The sequence below is a fragment of the Trichechus manatus genome, unplaced genomic scaffold (assembly GCF_000243295.1).
Source record: "Trichechus manatus latirostris isolate Lorelei unplaced genomic scaffold, TriManLat1.0 scaffold00114, whole genome shotgun sequence".
NCBI lineage: Eukaryota > Metazoa > Chordata > Mammalia > Sirenia > Trichechidae > Trichechus > Trichechus manatus.
In genome coordinates this window covers 8,243,884-8,251,256 of record NW_004444050.1, presented here as the reverse complement: position 1 = coordinate 8,251,256, position 7,373 = coordinate 8,243,884, and positions in this window count along the sequence as shown.

Genomic DNA, 7,373 nt, shown 5'->3' with positions numbered 1-7,373 from the left:
GAGAATATATCTACAAATCATATATCTGGTAAGGACATTGTATATATGTATATTTATATATATTTATAAACTCTTAAAACTCAATGATAAATACACAATTAAAAAACAAGCAAAAAAAAATCTAAATAGATATTTTTCCAAAAAGGTGTACAAATGGCCCATAATAACATGAAAAGATGCTTGATATCATTAGTAATCATGGACATGCAAATCAAAACTACAATAAGATATCATTTTACACCCATTAGGATGGCTAGAATTAAAAAGTCAGATAATGACAAGGATTGAAGAGAACATGGAAAAATCAGGAACCTCATACACGGCTGGTGGGAACATAATACGTTGCAGTCAGCCAGTTTGGAAAACAGTTTGGCATTTCCTCAATTAGTCAAACTTAAAGTTACCACATGACCCAACAATTTCACTCCTAGGTATACACCCAAGAGAACTGAAAACATATGTCTACACTAAAACTCATATATAAGTGTTTATAGTAGCATTATTCATAATTGCCAAAAAGTGGAAACAACTTAAATTTCCATCAATGAATAATGAATAAATAAGAAGTGGGTCTATACATGCAATGTAATATCATTTGATCATAAAAAGGAAGTACTGATACACTTTAAAACTTGAATGAACCTTGAAAACACTGAGGCAAGAAAGAAGCCAGTCACAAAACTTCGTATATGATTCCATCCACATGAAAATACAAAATACAGAAATATATAGACAGAAAATTAGATTAGTGCTGGAGAGGGAAGAATGAGAAATAGGGGGTAATGACTAAAAGGTAAGAAGTTTATTTTCGAGGGAATAAAAATGTTCCAAAATTTACTGCAGGCGTGCGTTCACGTGCCTATGAAAATACTGAAAACCACCGAATTTTACACGTTAAATAGGTGAATTGTGTGGTACGTGAATTATATTTCAATAAAACCATTATAAAAAACATGAAATTAACAATTTTCTTAGTAACAGTTACCAAAACCAGCAGGATCACAAGAGTTCAACAACCTACTTTTAAAAGAAGAAATAGTATCTTTTTTAATATTTAAAACTAAGATGAGCCAAGTATACTTTATACTGTGATTTGCCTTTCTTTTTTTTTTTTCCTTATAGAATGTGGATATTGCCAAATTTTATAAGTGAATGATCTTAAAAAAAAAAAAAAATACATTGCCGTCAAGTCAATTTCCAGCCTATAGAGACCCTATAAGACAGAGTAGAATTGCCCCACAGGGTTTCCAAGGAGCAGCTGGTGAATTCAAACTACTGACCTTTTGGTCAGCAGCTGAGCTCTTAACCACTGCACCACCAGGGCTCCAATCATAATATAAGACAATAAAAACATTAATATAAAAAGAAACCCCTTTAAACATTTAGAAATAAAATTAGAGCACATTTTCTAGAACAATCAATACAACAAAGGTGGTAGTCCATGTGCTAAGGATATTGGAATTAAATCCATACAAAAACATGGAAATTAATTTTTTTCATCCTTTTTTAATGTGAAATATGCCACGTGAGGTATAATGTGAAGTCCAAGGATGGTGTCTAATCTGAATTATGTCTCCAGTTCACCAGGATGAAACTCCAGATAAAATTCTGACAAATGGGAATCTAGAAGTGTTGAGAAACCTAAGAATTCTTATCTAGGTGTCTTAGTTATCTAGTGCTGCTATACCAGAAATACCACAAGTGGATGGCTTTAACAAAGAGAAATTTATTCTCTCACGGTCTAGAAGGCTGTAAGTCCAAATTCAGGGCATCAGCTCCAGGGAAAGGTTTTTTCTATCTGCTCTAGAGGAAGGTCTGTGCCATCAATCTTCCCTTGGTCTAGGAGCTTCTCTGCACAGGAACCTCAGGTCCAAAGGACATGCTCTGCTCCCTGCACTGCTTTTTTGGTAGTATGAGTTTTTCCTGTGTCTCTGCTCATTTCTCTCTTTTATATCTCAAAAGGGATTGGCTTAAGACACTATCTAATCTTGTAGATCTCATCAGTGTAACTGTCGCTAATCCATTTTATTACATCATAGTGATAGAATTTACAACACATAGGGAAATTACATCAGATGATAAAATGGCAAACAGTCACACAATACTGGGAATCATGACCTAGCCAAGTTGACAGATATTTTTGGGGGACACAATTTCATCCATGACACTAGGTAATAATATAATTAGCTCTATCTTATTATTAAAGATTTATTTCTATTTATAGTTTTTTTTTTTTTTTTTTGAGTGGGAACTCTGCAGAATATAAAAGCAGCATCAAAGGTTCAGGACCTCTAGGGCATGAAAGTCTTCTATAATTACTTAAAATCTTGTAAAAGAAATTTCCTTGGACAAATCCTGAATTAATCAGTGTAACATCAAACAGAATGAGAAATAGATAAGCTCAAGGGACTATTTGGTAAACAAGAGTTACTTTTGTAATAAAATGATTCAGCAATAAAACACATAATTATACATTTTGTGAAGATTATCAGGCTTGATGATCGCCACTTTTTGCAAATTATCAGCATGATTTTTTGTCACTGTAATTTTACCTTCAAAATTTTAATTTCAAAGTATTGTTTTATTCAAATATTGCATAATAAATTTTCTCCCCTTGAAATAATTAGCCCAAAATTCATCAAAAATTGAAACAATAAAAGACTAGTATGATTATTTGTCTTTTTAGAGAATATTGTTAAAAAGAGTTAAAGATATTTTCTTGTGGAATTCATATAATTACTAATAGCAATTTTATTAAAGCAGAAGTAAAAAAAAAAAGTAATATGAACCATTGTGTGTTTTACAATCTATTTGAAGTCTCTGAAATACAAATAACATTGCTCATAACCAACTGAAGCCTAAACCCCATCTGGGGACCCTTATCCTATTTAAAATCTTAAATTCTGAGTATGTTTATAAAGACAAAGTCATTCAAGATCAGTCAAGAAATAGATTTAAATCCAGCTCCATATCACAGATACGATATAACAAATAACAGATTTGAACATTTTATTTTAAATGTTCGTGATAAATCAAACACAACATCCCCTGGGAGAAAATATGTAAATGGTGCAGTGTGGCTTCATACCTTCAGTCCCCAAGGACACACCATGACTTTTTGAAGTTCTTTGCTTGCCTGGTATTTGTGAATTAGATTTCAGGAAAAACTGAAAAGTGACAAGATTTGGGCATTAATTTTGTTGGAAAATATTTCTTCCATTTAGATGCTGCTATGAATTAAAGTTACTTTCTGAGTGAATTTTAAGAAAGATGAATTGAGGGCTTAGTTGAATGTAGAATAAATACGGCATTGCATTTAATAGGCTTTTTCTTTAAAGTTTTCAAAGCAATCAACTGTCTATATAATTATTCAAAAATTTCACACTTTATTTCTAGTGAAAATGCAAAAAAAATAGGGAAATAGATTCAGAAGAATACTTATTGCTATTCTTTCTACATGATATTACTGAGAAAGTGATTGCCTTCATTTAGGAGTAAAATATTTTCATTAACAGGTTTTCTTTTCCCCATTCTGCTGAAGATTAAACTAACAAAAAATCTGTTGTCTTTGAGTCAATTCCCACTCACAGCAACCCTATAGAACAGAGTAGAATTGTCCTATAGGGTTTCCAAGGCAGTACTTTTTAGAGAAGCAGATTGCCAAATTTTTATCTCTCAGAGGAGCTGATGGGTTGAATCATCCACTTTTCAGTTAGCAGCTGAGCACGTAACCACTATGCAACCAGGGCTCTTTCTACTGATGACTACAGCCTAGGAAACCCTATGGGACATTTCTCCACTGCCCTATAAGGTCTCTATGAGTCGCAATCCACTCAACCATACACAACAACTACAACCACTTTTAAAGTTTGAAAAATAATCTCTTTCTTTCTAAAGTATAAGTTTTAAACAAAAAGTCTTGGACTTCCGGCACCATGGCACTCTAGGCAGAAGCACCACACCATCCATCCACAGCAAAGATCTGAAAAACTAAGCCAAACAGAGAAAACGGCAATCCTGAAACCCTAAACATCAAATGAAGAGATAAAGAACTCAGTCAAGCACCAAATGGAATAAAAAACTGACAGAAAACAGAGAGCAAGGAGAAATGCATGTAGAGGTCCCCTATCAGCTAACACAGCATGGATCTGCCATCTTGGACTCCTATCAGAGACCAGCAAATAGGGGGTATGAGAAAGGAGCTTCACGGAGCTTCCAGCAGGAGACAGAACAACCAGTAACTGGCGATATATGTTTTCCCACCACCCACCCTTCTTCACCCCCACTCAGCCTCCTCTGCTTCCCGTGGCCACAGTCTTTTGGCTGGGAAGCACCAGCTGCTTGGATTCCACCCGCTCGCAGTGGCTGACTCCCTGAGTGTCATTTGTTTGCTGCTGGTGTTGCTTTTTTCTGCTTCTTTTGGTTTCTTCCTTACCTCTCACCACCTCCCCCTCCTTTCGCTCAAATACCTGGCTCCATGCGCCATCTTTGCTTCTTCCTGAGGGGCTGTGGAGCTTGGTTCGAGTGTGGAACTGCTTCCCGATTCATGCTGCCATGCTGGTGGGATCCTGTGGCTTTTTTTTTGCTTTGTTTTGAATTCTTTGCTTGTTTTCTTTTTCTTTTCTTGAGTTGGCAGCCCGTTCTAGATGGGCAGTGCTGTGTGGCTTGTGACCTACACCCCACAGCTTGCACAGATGCACAGAGGCATCCCTGAAGGCATTTATTTTTTGTGGTTTTTTTTCTGTACTTTTTGGGGGGGGGGTTTCCTGTTTTTTTTTTTTTTTTTTTTTACTTGTTTTGTTTCCTTTTAGCTCTTTTTCCATTTTTGTCTTTCTTCATTACTCAGTTTCTGGTCTCTCTACACCTGCTTTCTCTTCCTGTTCCCTGAATACCTGGCACTGAGTGACACCTCTATGCCTCCTAGCCGGGCTGTACTTCAACACCTGGGAACAACTTCCCCAGACCGCGTAGCCACACCGGTGGGATCCCTGGGAGCTTTGCTGTTCTGTTTTCTTCCTAATTTTTATTTATTCATTCTTTTCTGTTTTTCTTTTTCTTCCCCTTTTAGTTTTTCTCCATTTCATAGTCTCTCATCTCTGCACTGCAACAGCAAGCTCACCAGCACTCTTTTTTGCTTGTTTATATGTTTTTGGCTTGTGTTTCTCTTTCCTCTCTCCCATACGGACCTTAGCTCCACACATCACAATCTCCCCCCTCCATCCTGCCTACCCGCACTGCATGCTTAACATCACACCACCAAGTAGTACTGGCACAGCCTACATGAACCTGCTCTGCACTGATTACCATACTGCCCTGGTGGCTGTAGTAAGTGCCACAAACAACCCATCCAAGCAACTCCTCTTCAGCTAGACCTGCCCTGCTGTACCATATCTGAGCGACTGACCCTGACAATTGGGGAAGGAAGTGAAAAGCATTATGCCCACAGATGAGCAAACAACAAAGAACACACAGCCCACCTGCTCAGACATAGCCAAATTAAAAAAAAAAAAAGATGAAACAAACAAATCTACAATCAATAAATGAGAAAAATAACTACTGAATGCCCTGAAGACAGTAGACAATATCAAAACATTTAAAAAACAGGACATGATGGTTTCAGTAGGCATTCAAAATAAAATAACAGATGACTTTCCAGTAGAAGACAAGGCACTAGAACTACCTAGTAGGAAATTCAAATCTCTAATACTCAGAACTATCCAAGAGTTGAAGCAAAAAGCAGACAAAAATGAGGAAAAAATAGACAAATTCATGGAAAAGACAGAAAACTTCAAAAAAAATGGAAGAATTCAAGAAAATAATACAAGCACAAAATGCCAAAATAAATTCACAACTAGAAATTATACAAAGACAACAATTAGAAATCCAAAAGATAAATAACAAGATTTCAGAAATGGACAGTATAATAAAGGGGCTGCGGAGCGATTTGAAACAGTGGAAGACAGCATCAGCAGAATTAAAGACAAACACTTGGATACAACACTATTTGAGGAATACTCAGAAAAAAGAACAAAGAAAAATGAAGAGACCCTGAGAATTATGTGGAATACTATCAAAAGCAAAAATCTGCGAGTGATCTGAGTTCCAGAACAGGAGGAGAAAACTGAAAACACAGAGAGGATAATTGAAGAACTGCTGACAGAAAACTTCACCAATATTACGAAAGATGAAAACCTGGCCATCAGAGAAGCTCAATGAACCCCATATAGGATAGACCCCAAAAGAAAATCACCAACGCATATCATAATCACACTTGCCAAAACCAAAAACAAATAAAGAATCCTGAGAGCAGCTCGTAAAAAACCAGAAGTCACATACAGAGGAGAAACAATGAGACTAAGCTCAGATTATTCGGCAGAAACCATGCAGGCAAGAAGGCAATGGGATGGCATATATATAACCTTGAAAGAAAAAAATTGCCAGCCAAGAATAATATATCCAAAACTCTCGTTCATATATGATGATGAAATTTGAACATTTCTAGACAAACAGAAATTAAAGGACTATGTAAAAACCAAACAAAACTTATAAGAATTATTAAAGGGAGTCCTTCGATCTGAGAACAAACAACTTCAGCTCACAGGCAGAATTAAGGATGCAGGATCATACCAGCCAGATACCAGTTTAGGAAATGAACTCTCAAGGACTATCCAAAACCAAAAGAAATACAACAGGGATTCAGAGCAGTTAATCTGTAAATGGCAACAACATCAGAACAATAAAAGAGGGAATAAACGGTGTAGGTATAGAACCTTGTAATGGAGAGGAAGGCAAGGTGATACCAAGTAATAATACACTGCTTCAAACTTAGAAAGATAAGGGTAAAATTCATGGTAACCACAAAGAAAGTTAACAAACATACTCACCAAAATAAAGAGGGAAAACATAAAGTCTCAGTAAAAACAAAACCCACAAAAACAAAAGAAATGAAAAAAAAATCCACAAAAAGAAGAATTCAGCTCAGCAGAGTAAGAAGAACAAAGAAAACGTCAACACTACAAAAAAAAAAAGCACTACAAAATGACAGCAATAAACTCACATCTGTCAGCAATTACACTGAATGGAAACGCACTCAATGCACCCATACAGAGACGGAGAGTGATACAACAGATGAAAAAACAGGATCCATCAAGAGACGCCCCTTAGAAACAAAGACGTGAAAAATTCAAAGGTTGGAAAAAAATATATGAAGCTAACAACTACCAAAAAAGAGCAGGAGTGGCAATACTAATCTCAGATAAAATAGACTTTAAAACAAAGTCCATCATAAAAGACAAAGAAGGACACTATATAATGATTAAGGGGATGATCCATCATGAAGACATAACCATAATAAACATCTACGCACCCAATGA